Source organism: Triturus cristatus, chromosome 8 (assembly GCF_964204655.1).
Source record: "Triturus cristatus chromosome 8, aTriCri1.1, whole genome shotgun sequence".
In the NCBI taxonomy this organism is placed as follows: Eukaryota; Metazoa; Chordata; class Amphibia; order Caudata; family Salamandridae; genus Triturus; species Triturus cristatus.
In genome coordinates this window covers 149,170,416-149,196,336 of record NC_140591.1, presented here as the reverse complement: position 1 = coordinate 149,196,336, position 25,921 = coordinate 149,170,416, and the positions used below count along the sequence as shown (strand labels likewise).

General features: G+C 44.9%; 1 protein-coding gene across 3 annotated transcripts in view; it reads right to left on the bottom strand.

Moving 5' to 3' along the window:
* The window catches only part of PDZK1 (PDZ domain containing 1), a 121,143-nt gene that overhangs the window by 65,797 nt on the left and 29,425 nt on the right, over positions 1–25,921 (bottom strand). The window contains exon 1 of one of the 3 annotated variants that reach the window (XM_085621177.1): positions 19,808–19,914. The exons of the other annotated variants lie outside the window; for them this stretch is intronic. The gene's annotated coding sequence lies outside the window, so the exon portion shown is untranslated. Of the gene's footprint in view, positions 1–19,807; positions 19,915–25,921 lie in introns of those variants that run through there. 3 annotated transcript variants of the gene reach the window in all.

The window sequence follows — 25,921 nt, the reverse complement described above, 5'->3', positions numbered from 1 at the left end:
AAGCAATGAGTTCCTTGAAAATCGGTTGTAAAATGCTGATGTTTACTTGTGAATTTAATTTATCATAAAGGCTGCTTGTAGTGCTAAAACCCGACAGACTCCAAATGTGAGTACACTTTTATTGGTCAAATAGGCATGGAAATGTACTAAATGCTTCAACACTTTTTCACAGAACTGAAACACACACACTAGATATATGGTAACAGATAGTATGATGGGCAAAAGGAAATATGGAGAAATATAGATGGGACATATTGAAAAAAAATCATATAATTGTTATCTCTACATATGGGATGTTTGCAGATTTTTGTAGAGCAGGTGGGCTTAGGGCAACACAGTGATGGAAATATAAAAAAAATTAAATCCTAAAACCGGTATCCCCACATATAGGGTATTTGCATATATTTCAAGAGCAGGTGGACGTGGAGCAAAAATAAACATTGAGCGTAAAGCTGCTATCTCCACATGTGGGGTATTTGCAGATGCTTCAAGAACAGGTGGGCTTTCAAGACATTTTTGAAGAAGGAGAAGCTTGCAAACAGTCTGACATATTGTGGAACATTGCTATGCATCTTCATACGTGGTCCCAGAAAGAGAGGATCAGAGGGGGACTTCATGGTGAAGTGCTGCTTTGCGGCATACGTACTGGATCTGCCCGAGATGGATGCATTATTTGTCAAGTACCTTGTGGTGTTCAGTCTCAAGGGTTTATAAAGGATGGAAGGGGTTTGGAGAGTGCAGCTTCATCAAGAAACTGCCATTCATTAATTTTAGGACATGTGTCATGTCAATGAGCTTTTTATATTCAGATGTGTCTAGTAGCCACAAGGACAATAGCTTTTAGTAAGGCAAATTTGTTGAATGGCTACTAGGTGGGGAGGTAGTTCCCATACTTCAGACATGAGCTGATAATAACCTGTACAATAAGTTGGAAATCAGGGCTTCTTGGTTCTATAGAGTTTCAGCTGATGCTGGATCCTTTTTCCTATGTTTGTTTTAGGTGAATCCTTGTTTGTTTTGTTGCCAAGTGCAATGCCTAAAGAGTTAGTGCTGGTGATGATTTCAGGATCTCAGAGCAAATCCTAGTAGATTAGTGAGTCCATTTTCACCGAAGGGCTTGGGGCATGTGTTGAACAATATGGAAGCTAGAATAGGGCCTTGAGGTACATCAAAACTCAACCGAAGCTTTCCCCTGTAGCCTGTCGTATTCAAGAAACACAAGATAAATAATCCCCCAAAGATTACCAAAATAAACACAGTATCACTGATAACTCAGCACGAGTTACTCACAAGACGACAATTTAACTGACTGGCATCCCACAAGCAACACCATTGCTACAGAGGAAGACCTCTCACTGTTCATGGGTGAACCTTACTTGTCCAACACCCCTCTTTTATCCCACATTCCTGAATCACCAGAAATGATCCTTAACATGTATAGCACAATATCCCACTCCATCAGAAACACAGGAGACTACATACATTCCCACCTCAAATATAACGCTATAACAAGCCCAAAATAATCACTCCCACAAACATTGTAGAAATCCTATGCAACCTCTTGGTAGCCATCGTAGTACCTATAATGGTTCCAGCATCTAAGCTGTACTCCTCACATACTTTCATAGTTAACCTCCTCAACCGCGTGACACCTAAATCTTTATGCAAGACAGTTTTTACACCCATATGCCATATTATCCCCAAAACAACCTCATCAAAATTACATACCTCTTACACCTGAGAAACAAGCTCACCATTAGAGTTTGCCCTGAGTGATCCCAGTTTTCTCTCTTGAGAAACCTAGGCATTTTAAAATCCACAGCGGGACAGTAGATCTCCACTACGAGAACATGTGAAGTATGCGATTTCTGCCTCAGACAAATGCGTACCCCAAATGACAGCAAACACCCAAACAATAGCAGAGCCAAATCAATCCATTGCATCAGCCACAACTGCAGCCGGGTAGTAACTAAAACCACAACCATCTCAGCTGTCTTAAAGAACCTAACGCCAGACCAGCTGCTGCTCGTGCAAACATGGCTGTCCTCTAGCATCGAACCTTAGATGGACATTGTCCTACTTCAGGGGTATGACCTAGTACGTTTCAACAATACAGTTAGTACCAGTGAATGAATAGTTGTCATACACAAAAACACTTTCAGTTTACAAACACAAGGGGACCAATGGCCCAAATTCCAGTGCATTAATCGAGACATCTGTGTCCCACCTACTCACATCTTACCCACCACCCCCTGGCAACATCCTCAAATTTGCAAGACTTCTTCGACTTTAAGGCTACTCAAAGAGTGATATCAACAAAACAAATGTTTCTTAGTGAATCGAGCAAAAAACAGGAATCAACGTATTGCGTTCTCCTCAAAAGCCATCACAAAGGATGAATCATCAATCATCAATCTAATCACTGCAAAGCCTATCAAGATCAAAATTCATCATTCAATGTTTCATGATCAGTCAAATCTTTTCCAAACTTCTTTTAAATTCATACACCTCTTTCATGATCAGTCAAATCTTTTCCAAACTTCTTTTAAATTCATACACCTCCCATCATATAACCGGAAACACTCCAAAACCACCTACCATTGAAGCAATGACTCTAAATGCATCTACCCTAATTTCCTAGCCAACAGAACAAGAGTCATGGTTTCTTCTTTCAAAGTTCACTATTCTAGGCAACACATTCACTTGTGTGGCAGATACAGTTTGTTTGTGGTGTAATGGAGGTATGCTTTATATCTAGTGCAAAGAGCGTTTGATGTGAAAAGAAATAACAAGCTCAAGGGAAGAGAGCGTGGCTCTGCAATGCATTCTTAAAACTCGTTTTAGTGCTTAAATTCTTCATCCAGGGTGCATAAAATGTGACCAGGGGTCGAAGCATGATACAGTTTTCTGCACCAGAGCACAAGTGGCCTGTGCATTTCTTGTTGGAGTCCTGAGTGCATACATTAACTCTAAATAGAACATTAGAATGTGGAGCACTCCATTGAAGACAATGGAGTGCCCCCTTGCTTCTACGCGCCGGCAAAGGCCTGCAAAGCAACATTCCAATGTGGTTTTACAAAGGCCTCGCGGAGTCCGAGGGGATTTAAACCCCCTCGAACTCCGAGAGGCCTTTGTTTTGTTTGTTTTTATTTGTTGTTATTTGTTAGAACATTCTGCCCTCTAGTGGCAGAATGTTCTAATAGCCTTACAGCCCTTCGTAGCTGGGCTATACCGGCTATTAAAGTCCCGCTCCCTTGTTAAAGGCCAAAGCAAAGGCTATAATATCTCCAAATTTGTGTATGTGTCACTCTTGGCTGTTAGAGATATTTCGAGTTAATGCTTGTACGCCAGATGCCAAAACGAAACGCACAGTCCACTTGTGCTCTGCAGCTCAGACAATGACATCATTACACAACTCCAGGGGCCGTATCATGATGAGCATTTCTGGCGCAGCACAAAGTCGAGCACCTGTTTTATGCAACTCTATGGTATAAAGTGAATTCATTTAACCTGATATTTCTCCAAAGTAGTGCTTTATTTCAGATAGAAATACAGGACGAGTCAAACATTGCTCATAATTTGAGCTATAGTAGCTGAAAATAAAGCATTAGCTCAAAGAAATATCAGCTTCATGACCTACAGGTGCAAAAAACAAGGGGTGGGCATAACTGGCATAATTCTCTCAGCATAGTTATTTGTAATTTACAAAAGATGACTCGTAATTATGAACAATTACGTGAGAAGCATACTGCAAAAAGCACCCTGACGTATGGACTCAAGGATTCATTTTGAGCTAAGAAAACAGCACTAAATGTTACAAGGCACAACAGCAGTAGCCAGCAGCTGCTTTCTCGATCTCTTTAAGTTTGTGTGATGGCGTAATCGTCATTTCAGTAATTTCAATTTCAATTTCAAAAAGCTTTATTTCGACAGTTTGTCATAAAAGCACAACAATACAACACATGTCACACAAATAAATAACACATAATACAATATAGTTACAGGGTAAAAGATTATTAAATTCCATATACTGTCAAATGTCTAAAAACCTTTAAGAACAATTAAAAGAGAAGAGACAGCACGATAAGCAGATCCTGATTAAAAAGTAATCTTAGGAGAAAATAACAGCAGTATTTTTGTTTAAAGTGCGAGTGCGTATAATCCAAAACCAGCCCAGGAATTAGGCAACTGCTATAGCTATGCTAGGCCTGCAGTCAGACCCTAAAATTCTCAGTGCAACAACACAACTCCGAACGCCCAACAGGCTTCAGATCGGCCTCAGCCATCTCCGCCGTGGGCCGCATATAGCGAACAGACAAAGAGAACATGGGGAATGGTCTCTGCCGTTGTCAAACAGTAGTGGCATTTATCATCAGTTCTAGAGGCCCATTTACAGGTATAGGTCTTGATAGGCAAGCTACCTATCCTGAACTGGAAATAGAGTTTTCGGTCAATGGGCCTCTCGATCAGATCCCAATAGGCCTCACACACTGGCCACGATTTAAAATCCAAAAAGCGACCAGTTAGGCTAGTTGGAATGCTGGAGTGACCTACAGATGCATACACCATTTCCCAGTACTTCTGCTTCAATTATACCTTTGATGGAAAGACTGCCGTCTCGGGATTGTCCCAAAGTGTCTCTAAATCCAATTTAATGAGTAGGGACCTAATCTCTTTTAGCCAACCTATTCTGTGGAAGCAGTCCCGCAAGATCACATCCTTAAGACCCAAAGCGTATTGCACAAGTTCTGGAGTGACCCATAGACGCCTCCAGTAGAGGAGTGGCCGAAGCTTTGCTAGGTCCGCTATATTTTTTCTCCCTAAATCTAAATGGAGCGGGATCGTAGGAGTGCTTTGGGGGACACTTGCAAGATTACGCAGCAATTTATTTTCTAATCTTGCTAGCTGTTTTATATCGTTAAATCCCCAGAGCTCAGCTCCATAAAGGGCCGAGCTCACTGCTTTAGCATTATAGATTTCTAATGCAGGAGTGACTGGTTTGGTGAAAGAGGATTTAAATGTCTTGGTTAAGCACCCTATATGCTGATGTAGTTTAAGAGCTGTAAGATTCAAGTGGTGGTTCCAGCCCATGTCCTTTTGAAGAGAAATACCCAGGTACGTAAACGCACTCACCTGTTCTAGGGGCTCATTATTTAATAAAATACTGCCTCTAAAAGATTTATGCTGATTAAAAGCCATAAACTTGGTTTTTGAGGTATTTATTTCCAGCCCTCTTAAAGTACAAAATTCTACAAATGCATTAATGGCCTTTTGGAGACCGCTCGGAGTCCTGGAGATGAGCAAAGTATCGTCCGCAAACATGAGGACAGGGACATGGTTGCCGGCCAGAAGGGGAGCATCGGTGGAGGCCGCCGAGAGATACTCAACTACCCCGTTGATGTACAAGGAGAACAGGGTAGGAACCAACACACACCCCTGTCGGACACCCCGCCCAACAGGGAAGGAGTCAGTAGCCTCCCCTTGTGCCCCCCACCTAACTTTTGCAAAATTGCCCTCATGTAAGCGGGCGAGAAGTGTTAACAGTTCCGGAGCCATCCCCAGGTCACCAAGCACACCCCACAATTTCCACCGAGGGACCAAATCAAACGCTGATTTAAGGTCTACAAAAACAGCGTAGAGTGACACCTCATTCAGGAGCACGTTCCTCCAGTAAATAGTTATAAACCGAAAAATTTGGTCTATAGTACTGGTACAGGAACGAAACCCCGCTTGGAATGGGGACAGAATGTTAGCATCCTCTACCCAGGTCTGTACTTTTCCTAGAACTAAACGACCCATAACCTTTTGTATTGAGTCGATAAGACTTATGGGCCTGTAATTACTGGGGAGGGATTTGTCTCCTTTCTTAAAAACAGGAATTATCTCAGCACCTTTCCAAGATGGAGGCACTGGAGCTCCGTTAGCCACTGCATTAGCAAGAAGGACTATATACTGACACCAAGTTGGCTTATCGCTTAAAAATATGTCGGCCGGAATTCCATCCATACCTGGAGCTCTTCCCCTTGCCACACAGTCAAGTGCTATCTCAACAGCCTTAATACAAAACACTGTACCAGAATAGAATTTTTCAAAATGTGGTGGTAAAACCTCTTCACTGGTTGCTCTACTAGCGTACTGAGGTCCAAAAAATTCAACCCATTGTGCCTGGGGAACATTATTCTGGAGGGGCTCCGGACGACCACCCTTGTCCCAGTTGACAATGCTCCAAAAAGTTCTCGAATCCTTTGCTGCACAGGCACTTCTTAAGTCCTGCCACCATGATTCGTCCCAGGCTTTTTTTAGCTTTTTTTTGCACATCCCTATAATGATCCCTTGCACCCCTAACCCCCGATTGGTCTCTTGATCTTAGAGCTTCACTCAGCTTCTGGCGAGCCACTCTACATGAAGTATTAAACCAGCTAGCATCATTAGTTTTCAGAGCCTGTCTCCCTGGCTTAACATGCTTTAAGAAATAAGTTTTCAAGTTATCAAATAGACTAATATGGGCTTCTAGCACAATTTGTGGGAAATCATCACTATTGACTCTTGACATAAGGAAGTTGGTACTCTTGACTACTTCAGCTTTAAGGGCTTCCAACTTTTCTGGATGTTCAACTATTTTGTTCCATTTTACATGGCGTTTATCATTTGCGATCACTAAATCCGAGGTAATAGTTCCCTCAATTTGTGTCACTGTTCCCTTCCTGATAGTTGCCCACAAATAAATACATAGAGGGTTGTGATCACTTTCGAGCCGCCATGTTACCTTTATGTCATCAAGTCTATGCCATATCCTAAGATCAATCAATATATAGTCGATACGGCTAGTGGAGCGCCCATTATCAAAAGTAATTTCTCCTTTCAAATCTGATCTGGTACGCCCATTTGCAGCCCTAAGGCCTCTTTCAAGACACAGCGTCTTAAGTTGAATTGCAGCATTTGACCATCTTTTAACAGGGGGTAAGTCAAGCCTTGGGATTCCCCATCTAAGGTCTTGCTCTGATGATAGCTCCTGTACCTCGTTACCCAATGGTTCAAATGTAGTGTTGAAATCCCCTGCTACAATAGGAATAATGTGAATGGGAAGATTTTCTAATTGTGAGTCCAGAGATGTTATAGTCTCTGAGCTGAGTCCTCCCCTCTGACCCCTAGCATACACATTAAAGATGGCAAGGGTACTCTCATTAGCCCTACTGAGTTTCAACACTAGAATATCTTTATCAGGGGATTTTAACAATTCTACACTGTAGTCTAGGTTTTGCCGAACCCAGGCCACAAGGCCACCTACAGGACGCCCTTTAGGGTTTTTTTTTGCAGGAATATAAAAATTTAGATATCCATCCCTAAACACAGGATCGACAGCCCATGACTCCTGAAATAGGCAAATATCATATTTGTCAATAAAGTTGCCCCAATCAGGAGACAGCATTTTCTGTGAAATACCTGCTATGTTCCATGACATCATGGATATTTTGCAACCACTATTGGGAGTATTTTGTAGGGACCTACACCTTTCGCTTGCCAAGGAATTAATTACTATGTTGCCCGAAGGGATCACTTGTTCAAATGGGCTATTACAAACAGATACCACTATTTGGTGGTTATTCGTAAGGGTGTGCGTGACAACTCGAGTGCCGGTACAGGCAGTTATTTCATCCAGAGTTTTGTCACTGATCAGCGTATTTACTTGGGGATGCGTTTGAGTAGGGTAGTTATCACTCCCCCTATGTCAATTGCATTCCTCCAGATCGGTCAAAGCATTAAATCTATTTTCTAGCCTAAGATCACTAGAAAAACTTAAAAGTGCCCTCCTACCAGTAGCTACGTTTGGGCCATTAAATAATATTGGCATCACATTGGGTCTTAGGGATCTGGGATTACCAATAAAAAATTCCAATGTGAGTGGAATTATATCGGAATCCCTTTTCTGAGGTGGCAATAGATTGACAATAACATTGGGTAAAACATACATAGTAGCAAAATTTATAACAACACAGTCACCCCCAAATTTTTTCGCGTTGTTACCAAGCCATGGAACACGTCTGGCCATTATAATTTCTCTTGCCAGTTGTTGTTGGCCACCCACTCCTCCAAAGTTCATATTCCTACTAAGCCAATGTAAAGCTTTGTCCATCAGCGCAGTTGTTGTCTCTGCTTGGCCTGGTCTTAGATGGGGAACATTGGCAAGGACGAGAACCAGAGGGATGGCCTCTCTGACAAACGGGAGACCTTTTCCTGCATAGGATTTGTTCACATTCATAGTAGGGGTAGGGTCGATAGGAGGAGGTTTGTTGTTATAAGCATTGTCAATCTGGGGGTTTTGGGTAGGCATAGTTGATGTTGGAATCAGACTGTAAGTGGAAGAGCCTCCCGCCACTGGAGGGGGCAAATGGGCAGCATTTGAGGGAGCTTCATTCGTTAGCACAGGCACAGAGCACTGAACTTGGTCATGATTTCTTGCTTCCGACAACTCCAGGGTGGAATGTTGCGTGATTGATGGCATGGCGCTAAGCTTCACTTCCAATGAAGAAAATCTGGCCTCAATTGATGTCAGTCTGTCAGTAATGGGGGCCAATATACCATCCAGTTTTTTCTTAATTGCTGCCCAGAGTTTATTAGGTAAAACCTCCACTTGAGGCTGGGGACCCAAGCCTGTTTTAGCAGATCGGCCAGCAGACTGTTTCTTTAGGCGCCCAACTGGAGCCAGACCCCCCGCTCTAGTACGTCTTGTCTGAATTGAGACCGGGGGGGAAGGGGAGACCTCTACAACTGGGGGCTCTTGGGTATGGGTTGAAGAGGTGGACACACAATGATCAATAGTGTATGGTGGAGATGACATGTGTTCTAGCTGATCTGCTAGATCCCTGGGAATACCTGGTGATTGCTGCTGTGTGTTTAAGACTGGGGTGTCAGGGTTGTCGTGGATGATGGCTGATGTCTTATTCCCAACCCCCATCCACAAGCGCCTTTCCGTTCTTTCTATTTCCTCGGTCAAAACACTAGCAGCTCTGACCAGATATGAGTCCAGGGTTGCTCCTACATTTGATTTGATTCCAGTGGACTTCTTTTTCACCATGATTATATCTAACAAATGCCACTACACACAGTACCTTGTCTTGATGTCAATCGCAGATAGTATGCCCAGCCCGGCCTCTTCCGGCCCCGGACGGCCACAGACGGCCCGCCCTCTGCCCGGGCTCAGCCCGGCGACGCCCACGCGCGTCCCGCGAAGCGGAGGAAGCTGTCGTTTTTCTAGCGCCTCCGGGCGCGCTGGCGGCGGAAGTGACGTCGGAGGAGGAGCAGGGGCTGCTGGGAATCGTAGTCTCCTCTCGCGGCTGCAGGTGAGATGGACCGCCAGCGAGGGAAACACCCTGCAGGAATGCCCCAGTCAACTGCCCCCCTAGGAATAGTATCGCTGGTCTCTGAGTCCTGGTACAGGTACGAGTGTTCAATTGTTCCCTCCGCTCCGCCGAGGAAGCTGTCGTTTTTCTAGCGCCTCCGGGCGCGCTGGCGGCGGAAGTGACGTCGGAGGAGGAGCAGGGGCTGCTGGGAATCGTAGTCTCCTCTCGCGGCTGCAGGTGAGATGGACCGCCAGCGAGGGAAACACCCTGCAGGAATGCCCCAGTCAACTGCCCCCCTAGGAATAGTATCGCTGGTCTCTGAGTCCTGGTACAGGTACGAGTGTTCAATTGTTCCCTCCGCTCCGCCGAGGAAGCTGTCGTTTTTCTAGTGCCTCCGGGCGCGCTGGCGGCGGAAGTGATGTCGGAGGAGGAGCAGGGGCTGCTGGGAATCGTAGCCTCCTCTCGCGGCTGCAGGTGAGATGGACCGCCAGCCACTTCCTTTTCCTTATCCTGCCGATTAGTTTTCAGGTTTTAAAGTAGCCAGCACTCGGCAAGATGCAGTCTCGAAATACAGCCAAAAAGCCTCCAATACACCAATTGCACCAGTCACGCCAGTCATGCCAGTTACCTCTTTTCTCTATACCGGCTTCACATCCACCGAACGGGCTCCAGCATCCACCGCCACTTCCTTTTCCTTATACTGCCGGTTAGTTTTCAGGTTTTAAAGTAGCCAGCACTCGGCAAGATGCAGTCTCGAAATACAGCCGTACCGCCGAAATCCGACTCCGGCTCCAACACAACCCGCTACAGAGAAGTTGACTCCAACTACCACAGCCACGGCGTCTGCGATCAACTCAGGTGTGCAGCCCAACAAACACGCCTTCCAGAGAACAGCCCGATATCGTATCACTTTAGGTGTCTGTCTCCAGTAATTTCACATCACAAGAGTAATGTGTAACTGTAGAAATGAATCCGATTACTCGGATGTAATTCAAATTTCGCCCAGGCCTACATGCAACATGGTTCAGCTCTTAACATTGCTTCAGAAAAGTTGATCGTGATATGACCACAAATGTTCTCCATGTACACAGGACCTAATTTATGGGGGTTTGAAATAGGGAAGCGTAGTAAGTCAGCTTTCTGCACTGCCCTATACCAAACTGAAAGGGCAGCAATGCACAATATTTATGCAATACAGGGCATTCCTGTCCTTCCCCATGTGCTGGCACTGTTCCGGCAGCCTAGCGCCAACTCAGGCAAACGTGCAACATGGTGCAAAGGTGCCTGTGTTGTCGGCAGGATTGTTTTTGTGCAGGAAGGGCCACCTTCCTACACAGAAATAATCCTAAGAGATATTTTCCTCTTTCAATGTGAGTAGCACAATGCAGCACACATAGAAAGAGGAAAAAACAATGCTTTGGCGCTACCCCAAGTTTACATGCTCTTGCAGATCTGGTGTCAAAATCCATGGGTGTTGCTTGGGAAACCCCACCACAATGCTCATGGAACACTTCCTGAGTGCAGAGTAAGGCAGCGCAGCAATTTGCTCTGTCTTGCCTTACTCCTTAGCTATGAGGCCATTCAAAGCCACGAATAGTGGCTTTTTGTGGCCTCATAAATATGATCTTGGAATCTGTACCACTGGAGTATCACAAAAAGTGATGCTCATGCAGCACAAGGGGCTCGTAAATATCCCCCAAAGTGTTCTCTCTCTTTAAGAGTAGCAGCCTGTGGACAGCCTACTTATTGCTTGCTCCATGACTGAGTTTAGATGTATTGTGATAAAAGTTTACCTTGGCTTTAGTGCTTCACACAGCAGTTATTGATTTGCAGGAGGGTGGACTTTTCCCCATCCCTCCGCTCTGCGTCAGGTCAGCTAAGACCTTTGCTACCGCGAAAGGAGCACCTCGTGATTGCTTAGTAATCTTGATGAAGCGGTGAGAGAGGTGCTAATGCTTGATGGAAATGCCACAGGATAGCCCGCTATAAAGGCTGTCAGCACCTCCTACATATTGCCTCTATGGAGATTGTGGAAGGTTCCTTTCTTCAATCTGATGTGCAAAATGGGCAGGTGTGACTAATGTTGGAATTCCGTGACTGAGCCATAAAGTGATATGGAATGAATCAGCCATGGGGCTCCAAGTCCACACAGTGAACGGGTCACATGGACCGAGTTCTTTTCTTTCCACACCAGTCAGCACAGATATGTGAACAGCTAGCCCCAGGCTTTTTTGACTGACCTTTTTTTGACTTTTTGTCAAAGATTTTTATTCCTAAACCTAAGAAACCTGCGCCTGTGACAGGCAGATGTCTGTGGCAGACTCCCAATTGGATTGTCTCTGGTGCTTGGAGCAGGACCACAACTCCGCGGCCTGCAAGAACTGCTGCACCATGCACCTGAAGGCACTGAGGGAGCGGCCCCTCCAGCTCCTCGCTGCCTGACATCAGACGATCCTGCGGAATGCTCAAGATCCTGGTGACGTGGAAGGTCTCCAGTATGTTCGCACGCAACCGGGAATAATGTCTGTAGAGTCCCATAAAAAGAACAGAATCTAAGAAGTTAAAAATGTCTTTGACTTCCCCATACCACTCTAAGTCCTCAGACGAGGTGCAGGAGCACTTGCGCTATAGGCCCTGCTTCTCGATGAAGCCTGTGCCAGAGTCCGGTGCCTTCCTCCCTGAATTTCCCAGAGCCAGAGCGACCCCCGCCGAACTCAAAGAATTATATGAGACTATCCACCTCATGTTTGGGCAGTCCGACACCTTCTGGAGTGCCCTTGGGTCACAGAGGTTCAGGGGGGGCAGGTGTGCCTTCGGAACCAGTCAGACCCCTCGAATCCAGTGCTAGATCTTGAGCAGCACTTCCAGCATAGCCGCAACTTTCCCCAGCGCCCACTCCAGTGCCAATGCTCCCAGTGCTGCCGACGCTCCACGGAGGAGCCATCCCCCACATTATATCTGACTTGGAGCAAGACAGGTGTTGTCTGACGATGGCGTCGACCGGGCCATGCCCTGAAAGTTGGAGCTAGTGACTTTTACACTTACCATGCCTGGAAAGGGTGGTGAATTGGAGGGCCTGAAGACGTCGCCAGACACTGGCCTGGTCTCTCCCCTTACCGTGGCTATGGAGGAGGGTGTTTCATTCCCAGTGGTGGTGCGCAGGGGTTTTAAAGTTTTAGACCTTCAGTTGCCAAGGGTGGCAGTCAAGATGAACATCTTGACAGAGGTGTTTCAACCGGAAATTGCCCCCTTTCGTATCCCCATTCATTTTTAATGGACCTCTTACTGACATACTGCTTGGGGCCTGGTCCAAACCCTGCATAGGGGCTCTTTTGCACAGGACAATTGCCCATGGCCATCGCCCAACTCCTGGGATCCCATTTTTCTTATCCAGCACCCCACCCTGGATAGCTTAGTGGTCCAAGCCTCAACCTCTGGGATCAACCCTGGCGTGTTCCCTACCACTTAACTGTATAGGGAATCCAAGAGGCTGGATACCTTCGGTAAGAGGATTTTCTCATCCACCAGCCTAGCACTGCGGTCGGTGAGCGCTGTGCGCTTCTGGGACTCTGCTTCTGAGTGTTGCCCATGGTCTTTCTGGAGACCCAAGCCATATTGTTGCAGGCAAGATTTCAGAGATGCAGCAGAGTTCACAATCAGATGTGGACTGGATACGACTGACTTGCTGGGCAGAGCAATTTTATCATCAGTGGCCCTTAGGCGCCACTCTTGCTAAGAACCACTTGCTTTTCAGTGGATGTCGAAGCCTCATTTGTGGACATACTCTTTGATGACTCTCACCGTTTTGGTGAGAAGTCAGACTCTGAACTGCAGCGCTTTAAGGATAGCAGCTCTGCGGTCAGGTACTTGGGCCTCTCTATGACCCCACACCAACCCCAGTCTGCCTTTTCTGGCTACATAAGGGGTTTGCAATCGCATTCATACCTTCCCAGTCAACAGGATCAACAGGCTTCCCAGCCAAGAGAGTCTTCATTGTCTAGGTGGAAGAATCTGGAAAGGCCATCTGCAATGGCATGGGCAGTCCCAGGTTTATGTTCCACTGTAAAGTCCATTCCCTGAAGGGATATGGTCCACCTTAAACGTTTTGGGTTTTCGCCTTTCATCTGCATCAGCCATTTGAGAGTTCTGTTTTGAGTTTGAACTAAGAAGAGAGTACCAAACAGGTATGAATCACAGCAAAGGCCTCCCTCTCAATGGCATTCCACCACTATTCCCTAGGGTGTAGCTTTCTGCCTATGGAAGCAACAGGTTAGTCTTGTCCATCATCATTGGTTTGGGATAGGACTGCTCCTATCTCTAGCTCAGAGGCAACAGTCTGCACTATGGACTGCTTGGAGTAATCTGGAGCCTTGAGAATAGGTGCTGAGCACATTGCCTCTTTTATGGTGTTGAATGCTTTTTGGAAACCAACTGTCCAGTTCATTTTCTTAGGCATCTTGTTGGCGGTATGTTGTGTGAGGGGAGTCACAATGGACCCATATCCCTTCACAAACCTCCAATAGTAACCAGTCAAGCCAAGGAATGCCCTGACTTGCATCTGGGTGGTTGGAGCTTCCCAATCCAGAATTGTCTGGATTTTGGGTTCAATGGGTTGGACTTGGCCTCCACCTACTAGGTGGCCCAAGTACACAACAGTTCCCTGCCCTATCTGGCACTTGGATGTTAGGCCAGCAGCTTGCAGGGCATTCAAAACCTTCCCCAGGTGGACCAGGTGATCATGCCAGGAAGAGCTAAACACAGCAATATTATCAAGATAAGCAGCAGTAAAGCCTTCCAACTTAGCAAGGACTTGATTCACCAACCTTTGGATGGTGGCAGGGGCATTCCTTATACCAAAGGGTCCCTCCCATCCTTCCCTCACAAGTGAGAGTGGTCTCCTTACAGGGTGGCCAAACAGAAGTTCAAAGGGTGAAAACCCTACTCCCTTCTGAGGCATCTCCCTGTAGGCAAAATGTAGGCAAGGCAACAGAACATCCCATCTGCTTTTGAGCTTTTCAGGAAGTCCCATTATCATGCCTTTCACTGTCTTGTTAAATCTTTCATTGGTTTGTGGGTGGTAAGGTGTTGTGAACTTGTTGATCACCCCAGACTCATCCCCCTTGTGTTTTAAGTATGCAGACATGAAGTTGGTACCTTGGTCTGATACTACCTCCTTAGGAAACTCTATCTTGGTGAAGACACCAATGAGGGCCTTTGCTAACACAGGGGTTGTAGTTGGCCTAAGGGGAATGGCTTCAGGATACCTAGTAGCATGATCCACTACTACTAGTATGAACTTGTTTCCTGAGAGTGTGGGAGTTTCAAGTGGACCCACTATATCCACTCCTACCCTCTAAAGGGGTAGCCCAACCACTGGTAGTGGAATAAAGGTGGCCTTTGGGTGTCCTCCTGTCTTGCCACTGGCTTGATAGGTGGCACAGGAGCTCACAAACTCCTTCACTTTTTGGGACATCTGGGGCCAACACAAGTGGGTGACCAATCTTTCCCAAGTTTTGGTCTGGCCCAGATGCCCAGCTAGGGGGATGTCATGCTAAAGTCAGTAGAAACTCCCTCTACAACTGAGGCACTACCACTCTCGTAGTGGCACCAGGTTTGGGGTCTCTGGCCTCAGTGTACAGGAGTCCTTCCTCCCAATAGACCTTGTTGGAACCACTGACATCTCCCTGCTCCTGTGCAGTGGCTTGCTGCCTCAGGCCTTCAAGAGTGGGACAGCCATGCTGCCCAAGGCACAGCTGTTCCCTAGAGGGTCCCCCTGGGCCCAAGAGCACTACTTCACAGGGCTCAAGCTCCATGGGCTCAGTTTCCGGTGGGGCTGACAAGTCCTCTCCCTGAAGAAAGGGATCCAGTTAGTCTTGCTGAGTGGAAGCTGTTTCACCAATCTTCCTTCATTTCCTCTTGGGAGGTTGGGCCATCATTTCAGGCTCAAATCCTCCTTCTCCCACCCCGTGTTAGGCATTGTGCTCTTGTCTTTACACACAGTATCTCAGGGATTTGCAGCATAGCTGCACGTGTCTTTCTTTCTACCTCAGCCTATGCTGAGGTTTCCAGATCATTTCCAAGCAGGCAGGTGGCTGTGAGCTTTGGAGAGACCACTGTCGGTTTCAGGCCAGAAATCCACCAATCACCCCCCCCCCCCACCTCCCCAATCTAATATCACCATAGCCATGGCATGGTTAGTGGAGACACTGTCAGCATTGGAAACTGGATAGGATTTTCCTGTTAGGTGTTGCTCTGGGGAAACCAGTGTATCTCTCAACATAGTGACACTGGCCCCTGTATCTCTCAGGGCTTCTATCTTAGTCCCATTCACTAAGGGGTACTGTAGGTATTTCTTTAAATTAGGGAGCCCTTCATGAGTTTATTGGACTCTGCTTATGCACCACTAAGGGTCAGAAAGTTCAAGGGTCAGAAGTTTGTCCCTGCACTTACCAGAGAACAGTTCCTATAGAAGTGTCCCCAGTGAGACTTTTTCACTTTTCTAGCTTCACAAACCCTCTCAAAGGCTGTGAGCCACATGGTGATGTCATCACCATCCTCAAATTTAGGGACACTCCCTTTGGGGATTTCAGGATCATAGAATACTTCCTTTTCTAGATTTTTTCAATTGCTGCCACCATTGATGGGTTGTAGGTCCATCTCTGCTCTCTCTTTTCTAGAGCTAGGTGCCTAGTCTCTAGGTCTTGTCTTTGGTCATCCTTACTAAAAGGAGATCCTTCTCAGTGAAGTTGTCCTCACTGTCTGGTATGGAGTTGGTCTTACCTCTGTAGGAGCCAGGCCCTGTACCTCTTGGGTGTGGAGGGTACAACACCAAGTTCCCTTCCTCCGTACGTAGTTGAGGTGGTTGGTCTAAGGCTTAATCATCCTCACTACTTTTCCCATTCTCCTAAAGGTCTTCACCTTCTTCAGTGGGGTGGTCCCTTGCATACCCTGCCAGGAACTCCTGGAGTTGTACTCTGGTAGGGTTTGACCCAGTTCTTATTTGCTTAGCTTTACAGAGAAGCCTTAACTCTTTAACCTGTAGCTTGGAGTAAAGGGTGAGGTCGATCTCCTCAGCCATATTCCCTGGGTTGCTCATGATATTTATGAAGTGGGGTTCTTTTTTAGAAGACCTACACTAGCAGTTCTGGATACTCCCCCCCCCCCCCTAACTTCAGTGACTTACTTTTTCTGAAAAAGGCTACAGGGACTTGACACAAGGCCCTAACAAGACTTTTAGAAAGTTGGAAAAATAGTCAATTCAAAAAAAGAATTGTACTAAAGACAATTTTCCGATTCTTGTCATGTGATCGGAGGTTGACTCAGTTAGTTACATTCCACCGCTGCTCCACCAATGTAGGAAGATGGCTCTGTATATACTAAACCAAAGTAAGGTATAGTGTGTACAGAGTCCACTGAGTCCCGAAGATATAGCAGAGGCTAAATAGGTAAGTACGGGTAGCTCTCTTTGTGGTAGTGTGGGCGAGCAGTTAGGCTTATCCAGAGGGTATGTTGAGCATTTAGTGTTTTTACTCCATCAAGTCTGATGCACACACTCAGAGACTGAATCCAGAACAATTGGTTAAGTATAAAAAAGGTGTACTTTTATTTTATTTCTAGAACCAAGCAGGACTTAATACAGGTAGGTAAAATATACTGAAATGCAGGATTTCATAATGAAATACAGTTATGATTCAATTTTACAATAGGGGCAGGTTGGTAATGATTCAGAAAGCAGTTTGCATCATACAATAATTACCTTTAGAATACTTTTGAGTTACTTTTTGAATTAATTTGAGTATTGGGGGTGGCATGCCTAGATACCACACCTAAGGTCTCCATAGAAACATCAGTTTAACACTTAGAACATTTAGTCCAAAAATATCATAACATGGGTTATTATGGGTGAACAAGTGTTAGTGGTTTCTAAGGTAAGTACATGACTTATGAGTGGGAGTTTTGGGGGTTAGGACCAAAGTTCCCCAAGGTCTCGATGGGCACTCGAGTTGCACCACCAGCGGCACCGGGGTGACCGGGTGCTAAGTGCAGGGGCCCAATGTTAGCCAATGGGGCTGAGGGGACCTTTGGTTAGGGACTACTGACAAGCAGGCCTCTCTGGTGTTGGAGCAAAGCTCCTGGGGTTAAGGTCCGCACTGCAGGGGCCAACAACCAGCACAGGAGCTTCACCACCAGCAGCACTGGGCAGCCGGTGCAGGGTGCCAGAATGACGTTTGGGTTCTGTGCTTTTCAAAGGAGACCCTCGGTTCGGAGAAGTTGCTGCAGGCTCGGGCAGGGAGGCTTCCTGAAGGCAACCACTGGCTGGAGAGTTAAGGTAGGATCTTGTGGGTAGCCTGGACGCTGTTGGTTGGGCCACCCAAGGCTGTGGGGCGTCCGGTGCAGGGGTATCTTCTGCTGTTGGGTTTTCTTACCAGCTCCGGTCGCGGGTACCCTTCAGGCTGAGGCAGCAGGCGTCGTCTTGAAGCTTGAGGGAGGTTGTGAATCACCAGATCCCAGGCCAGGATCACCGAGGAGACCTCCTCGTGGGGTTGGGCCACTTGAACTCGGGCCCATGGGTGCAGTGTGGTGCAGAATTGCGGAGTCACCATAATTCAGATTCTGGTTTCGGAGTCTTGGTTGAGAAAATCTATTGCCATTGAATCTTTTGAGACTCCCTGTGCCAGCCAAGGTTCTAGTCCCCAAACCTCATCCACAGGGTGGCAAGAGAGAAATGAGGTTTTGTGTGGACTACAGAGGCCTCTAAGCTGTCGCCAAGACAGATGCACACCCCATCCTCAGGGCTGATGACTTGATAGATAAGTTAAGGGCTGCCAAATACCTAAGTACCTTTGGCTTAACTGCAGGGTACTGGCAGATTGGCATTTCTTTACCTGTATGCCTTTTTTTTAAAAAAGTAAAAAAAAAGGGGCAAAAGAAAAGACTGCATTCTCCACATCTGATAGTCACTTCCACTTCCACTTCACTGTGTGGCAGTCGGGACAGGCAGGTAGGGCTGGGGCCAAACCAGTTCACGTTTATGCATGTATGCATTTATTTTAAAAAAGTAAAAAAAGGGGCAAGTAGATGCACAGCCATCAGACTGTCAGGCTGATGGCTGTGCAGTTTGGCAGCATTGGCAGTTAAAAAGAGGGCACACCTTAGTGATGAAACGTGAACAGCAGCAGAAGGGCACCTTTTTGTATTATGTGCCCAGATTTATGTATTTTTGTATTCTATGTCCATGGCTGTTATAATACTAAAACCTGGCAAACACTTAAGTCTCAGTTTACAATAATTAGTCAAATAAAACGTGGAAATATACTGATTATAACTTCATCATTTGACTTAACTAAAAATAAATGTGTATTACACCTGTTCGGGGGCCTGGTTAAAATCCATGGCAAGCACCTTGACAGAAGTGAGTTGAAGAGCAGCAACTCTGCAGAGACTCTTCCGTGTTGTGCCAGCTCTGATGGGCTGAGGCAGATTCAGTGAAACCCTGCTTAATTATGTCATCACTAGCAGGCACATCTATTACCCCCTCTTACATGTTTTTTTTTAAAAATTGGTGTTTTCCTCATCTACTTGCATTTAGTGTCCACTGGGCTATTGTTGGAAGAAACCATTACTTTCCAGTCTAGGAATCACTATGCACCGGTAATGTGAAAATGACAGCACTACTCACCTGTAATAACTAACTACTGTTGAGCTGTGATGTCACAGTGCTTCTCCATGAACTTTTTACGTAGATCGCCTAATATTACTTATATGATTTAAGTGAATAACTTCTTCAGTTGCCTTTGTCTCTCCTCTCCTGGGAAATACATTCATTATGCAACACAAAAAGATGATGGACGGAATGTTGAACATTGTCAAACATTCACCCCAGTCACAGATCTGGGTGATGATGGATTCAACCCAGATCTGTGACTGGGGGTGAGAGTTTGTAAAGTTTAAGCACTCCATCCATCATCTCTTTGTGTTTGCTAAATCCATTCATTAGCCAATAAGAAGCCAATCTAGACTGCCCTAGAGTTTTTGAGGCCCCAGGCAAAGTACCCAAGTAGTCCTCGATACAGCCAAGCTCATTAGCAAATCAGAAAGTTATTTAACACATGGATTACTCCCTGACTAGGACAATTAGCAATAACACTTTCATCAACAATGCAGTCTTTATAGCTATTTACAGGGATATCTCTGCAGCCACCCACATGCCAGTTGATGTACCTGCCAGGCAGTGATGAAACACACATTACCAAATAAAGCGATTGCTTTATGAATCTATGCGCTCTTATGCTTTTATAGCCTTCTTTAAAAGCATTAAAAAAATTCACAAAATGTGATTTACTCAGAATTCTCCTGCGAGGGTTGGAAAGCGGACGTTGTAGGGTAAAAATATAATGCAAGTGTAGGAACAAGGAGAAACATCGTCATTTGAGGGTTTTCACAAACGTTTCTCACACAATTCCCACCTTATATATAAAGTCAGAGATGTCTTTCTGTCAAAAGCAGGAGTAAATCAAGGGCCCACCTGCGAAATTGGTGTGGTTTAGTGGCTGGGGTTTCTCTATTGGAAAATATTTCCTTACGGAGAAAAAAGAAAAACAATTTTTAAAGTGTTAAATTTGCAAGTGTACACTATGAACATTTCCAGACAAAGAAAAGAGTTTAGACAGAATAACAGAAACAGAATTATCGTGGGACAAAATATTGTGTCAAGAATATCGAGGGCAACAATATTGTGATGGTAAGTTCCTATAGGTAAGCAACGTTTTACTATAGGTAACACCACATATATGAACCTTGATGACCTATATACCTTCATGGGGCGTAGATGTAGAGTTAACAATAGTAAATCTATACCTACCTATTTGCCTTTACCTTCTACCTTAACTTGGCCCTCAATATTTTTGACAAGATATTATGTCCACGCAATATTTCTGTTTCCAATATTCTGTCAGTGATCCCGCAGAAAAAAAAATTCTTATAGGAGTGCTTTTGAGAATGTGGGACTACTACAGTTTATAAACTGTAATCCCTGAAAAATGCAGTCTTTATAGCTCTTTACAAGGAAGCATATGCCTAACCCTTAACTTTTGACTGGCATGGGGTGGCAAAATCATTGCTACCTCTTCTCCTATCAATTTCGAAGTCGCTAACGCATGTGTATAATTTATTTTACTCTACTTATATGTACTTTTAAAATTGTGTATATTTTCCTGAGCCTGCCTTAATGGAATTCATGCTTTGGTCTACACTGTTGGGTCAGGTAATTACTCTGTTGGACCACAGGCACTTCAAAGCTCCCACTGGAAATATAGACCCATTCTGGTAGATTATCTTTCCCCTGGCAGAGCAAGGTGCAGAGGGGAAACCTCTATAATGTTTAACTTGGCAAGCAAAGGCAACATGTTTCCACCTGGGACAACAGGAGGGCATACAGGCCTTTAATTGCAGTTACCGCAAGGGTGTTTCTTTGAAGGAAGAAATTAGACTTGGCTGGGCAGAACTTGACGCCGAGAGAGCAGTCTGTCCCATTTTACCTTCAAGTTGCCATTTTGATTCTTCCCAGAATGCTTTGCAAGGATGTTGGACAACCTGTGGGCTGCTCCCTGGATATGCCAGTTAGGGAAGGTGGGGAGATGTGAAATCTTTGGAATGGCTAGGGACTCCTTCCTTTCGGAAAATCTCAACTCTCATTTTGAAATCCCTGCACAGGGTAGAACCTATGAGAATAAGTGAACCAACAGCCGAAAGGAGCAATACCAGCTTACTGATAAACCCCTTGTATGGAGTCCGTGGGACGCACTCTGAACTTGTATCCTTGGACGTTTTTTGGACTACGTCAGGTGTTCCCAGAGGGATAAGGAGTTCAACAAAGTATTATAAATGGTTTAGGGGGCTGTCGGGAGCAGCACAGGTCCTCATCAGGGCCCACCATTTTTAGGTCGAGCATTCTAGACATCTTGTATATACTTTAGTATAGACTTATATGTGTATGTACTTTGTGGGCTCTGAAGATCAGTCTGAGGACTTGTCTGCTTCCGCTTAGGGACTTTTTTTTATGTTAAACTGCCTCTATTTGACTGTCTTGATAGAAAACGACCAGCAGAGGCCAGTAAAATACCAGAATCACTTTAGCATTCTCTAGATTCCAGTCCATAGAAATTTTCTTCCACGAGCACCCGTAGAAAATAATATTTTTTTCAAATCTTGTATTTTTTGTTATATGACCACAGAAGGCCCTGATTTTATATCAAAAACAGAGCGTTGGACTATACCATTTCCCGCTGAAAGGCAATATTTCTCTCCATGTGTTCCCATACCTGGCGTGTCACACAGTTTGGTGCTTTATGTTTAAGAAAAGTAGATGTTTCGGCCCCCAGGCTAATGTGCTGCATAGCTAAATGCATATAAAGACTGATTGCATTGCAAATGCTTGTTTTGTTTTGTGAAAGATACATCTGAAGTTTGCAAGGTCAAAGCATCAGTGATTTTTGGGAAGGTTTTTTTATTTTTTTATTAGTATTTTATTCAATCCATACAGTTCTTGAACAAAAGATACAGGCTGCAGTAGTTATAATTTATCAATACAGTACATTTCCACATTACGTCCTTATTATCAACCACATTTCCGAATCTCTTACATCAGTGTAGAACTACACAAGTTGATGAGAGCGAAGATAGTCCACCAACGGCTTCCAGTAGTCTCTGGGTTTGGACCCGTTGGGGAGTTCATCCTCATATATATGTAATGTATCTTTGCAATATGCCATATCTTTTATCCACAGTTTGCTCTGTGGGGTGTTCCCGCTCCCCCAGGACATGGACACTCTTCTTTTAGCCAGCAGTAATGCTATCAGGCAGAGTTTACGTTTGGTAGATCGTAGTTTAGGGACTAAGTCTAGCAAACATGTCCGAATTGTACATTCAATGGGGGTTCCCAATATTTCGCTCAATATGTTAACAATGCCTGCCCAATACTCCCTAATCAGTAAACACTGCCACACAAGGTGAATAAAGTCAGCATTGTCCACCCCGCATCGTTGACATCTGGCATCTGTACGGAGGCCATATATGTGTAATTTAGAAGAGGTGTGATAGGATATTTATAAGGCAGTATGCGTAGGTTGCCATTAGGGGTGAGCATGCTAGTTACGGCGCATGAGGTAGACCACTCTTCCTCTGTGAGGTGTGTGTCGAGTGTGGTATCCCAGCGGTCCCGTGCTTTATATGTATTATCCCCTATATCTTCTTGAAGCCGTGTATACAACGTCGTTACCATGTGTGTATTGCGGGGAGTAGTGATAATCATTTGCAAAGTATTCATTTGCTGTGGTTCATCTGGGAAGGTAGGTTACAGTTTTTTAATGGCTCCTTTTAATCAATGGTATGTAAACTGAAAAAGTAGTGTCTGATTGCTGATATATAGGAGGTCATCAGGTTCTATGAATTTGCCGTTGGTGTATAGGTCTCCCATTGTCGTTATGCCCACATGTTGCAATAGCTCCATTCCAACATTTTCTTGGGTAACTGATAAATCCGGATGGAATTGTAAGGGCATCGCAGGGGCGTACAATGGCAGTTTATGCGGCAGCCTCCCCATTCGCTGCCAAGCTGCACTAGTGGTGTGCAAAGTGTTTATTTGATACTTGTGTGCACAGGTGTGGCGGTGTGGTAATATATTGGGTAGTGGGGTTGTGTGAGCTGCGCCATCTTCAATCGCTATATGAGGTAGATAGGGAACAGGGTGATGCCAGTAGTGTGCACATTGGGCTTGAGCGCACAAATAGTAGAGGAGGAAATCCAGCACCTTAAAACCGCCTTTAGCAAATGGTAGTGTCAAGGCGCGTAATTCAATACGTGCCTGCTTTCCTGCCCATATGAGATGGGTAGTGGTGGCCGTCAGTCTCTGAAATACAGTCTTCGGTGGAGTGATGGGGATATTATTAAAAAGGTAAAGGAATTTGGGCAGGACGACCATTTTGACAATAGCCATGCGGTCTGCCAGGGAGCGTGGTAGGCGTATCCAGCGATCTGCGATTTTTGGGAAGGTTGAGGGTCCCATTAAGCATTCCTAGGACTGAACATTTGTGTTGCTCTGGAGTGTGGGCAACGCACAGAGTTTTGATAGCTGCCAGATCACTTAGTTCATAGGTAAAAATAAAGAATTTCATTGAAACATTCCCTTGTTTGTGACATTTTTATTGTTGAATGCACACTGAACATCCTGTAACAAAGCTAACACGCTTGATTTGTTATAACTATTTACTACATTATTTGCTATATGGTTTAGTTTTGGAGTTAGGCCGGGTGATGGCATGCAAACCCTTAACGGTTCTGAAGACCTATGGGGTCTTGTCTGCATTCAGGGTATTTGTTTAAATGTATTTATGTCTACTCCCTGCTGGTCGATTGGTTTTTCCTCATGCCACGAATGAAGCATTTGTATTTTTGTGCGTAGTATTTAGTTTTGTCTGCATTTAAGTACTTCTTTGTAAAGAAAAAAAAACCACAGACTGTTGTCGATTTGTTGAGTGATTATTGTTGTTCTGAGTTTCTAGCCTGCAACACCTTCCTCAGTAAGCTTCGGGCTGCTCTGCCTCTCTCACCTGAAATTCAAGTGCTAAAAGCGATTCTGTACAGGAGCCCCGGGACACCAGAAGCCAGAGACCCCAGTTGCCACAGTTGGGGCCAGTTTTTTTCTGATTCCCCTGGATCCTTCAACCTACGTTTCTCACAACTTATTTCAGACTATTCTGGTGAATTTGGTTGCAATTTATATATATATTGAGAGAAGGGGTTTTATAAATCAAAATGTTCTATCTACGTTTGGAATACTGTTAAAAAGACACAAGAAAAGCAATACACTCCAGGGAAAGTGTTTTAGCAATGCCGATAGCTCGAATAAATATGGTCCAATCTGGTGCCTTATACCACTAGATAAGAGAAAAGCGTGCAGAATGGTTAGTATTGAAGATTATTCTCTACAATGAATTAAACATATTGTTACAAATTCCCTGAGATGCATAGGTAGGGGTAGAGGTATTAGGGTATGGGTAGTGTTATTAGGTAGGGGTAGAGGTGCTAGTAAGTACAATTCTGTTTATTTGGACCATGGTTCTTAAAGCAAATACAAACCAGCTAATTTATGTCTCAATAGAAATTGCAAATACATATGACCATTAAAACAATTCTATATATAAAATAGACTTATACAAATCTTCCCATTGCACCTCAAATCTAAAAAGCACATCATATAAACATTTCTGAGCTTCGAATTGTGAACCTACACCATATTTAAGAGAAACTGGTTTTAGATATTGGTGCCTTATTTGCAAAAAGAGAGGACAATACAATAATAAATTAACATTATTGCATTTCACACCTAAACTGCAGAGACCTTTTTTTTCTTTTATTAGCCTTCTTCATCACTGCATATGCATAAAAGGGGTGAAGACCAAATCTACATTTAACAAACATTGGCAAGGCAGATAGGTCTCGCCTAGGCAAGATATGTTGGCTTTGTCAATGTTTTCTATACAATGTTGTACAACAACAGGTGGCTGCTGCGCAGCATGGATTAAGAGAAAAAAGTGCTATGATAGGGTCAACACTGGTGGCGTCATAGCCCTTTTAAGATCTCGCTTAGGCAGCAATTGCGCTATCTGTTCGAGACATGCTGTATTCAGGATATAGGCATGTAGCTCCATCCACTTTCTCCCCATCTTTTCAATTGGCTTCTATCACTGCTCTTTGTAAATGGTGGCTTTTCATTGGCTTTTCATTGCTTAATAGGCTTAGTAGTCCCTCCTTAGTACTGCCTTTTCTCTTCTTGTAACCTCCCTTGAGGACATCCCCTGTTACATGTGTAATGCACCCACACCTTAGCTTGAGATGTTCAAGGGTAAAGCACGAGTGCTGCAATTGCTTTGGAATGCAATAGCTCTCGCGTTACTGAAAGTTTGAGCTATTGGCGTTGCATTATTATTAGCAACGCCAATAGCTTAAACTTTCAGTAATGCTAGACCTATTGCATTGCAAATGATTGTTTTGTTTTAGCCATGTGCTAAAAAAAAACACTGACAAATCTAAATAGTTCTCATGTATGCAAGAGCTTTTTGGCCTTATCAATGTTTGTATGTTGTCGCGTAGTGGGACGGGATGGGAGGGTCAAGCAACGCGGGACAGAACGGGAGGGGAGTTTATGGGAGGGCAGAAAACGATGGACAGTGAGAGGATGGCAGGATGGGTAAGCACAATAAGGGAGTGGGAGGGTGGGGGTGGACATGCAAGAAAGACTATGGGTGGCAGGAGGAGGGGAGGGAGCAAGCTACACCATGGACAGCAGGAGGGAGCAAATACCATAACAGATGAGGGTGGGAGCGGGACAGGACAAACATCAACTGAGGGTGAGAGGGAGCAAGCCAAACCCAGGACAGCGGGAAGAGGGTGGAAGTGAAACAGGGCAAGCAAGGATGCAGAGCAGGGTAGGCATATTGCAGACAGATGCCATCTTATGGAGTGCAAATTTGAAAATAAAACAAAAGTACCTCCAGTGCGCACAGCCAGTTGAAAGACACTGA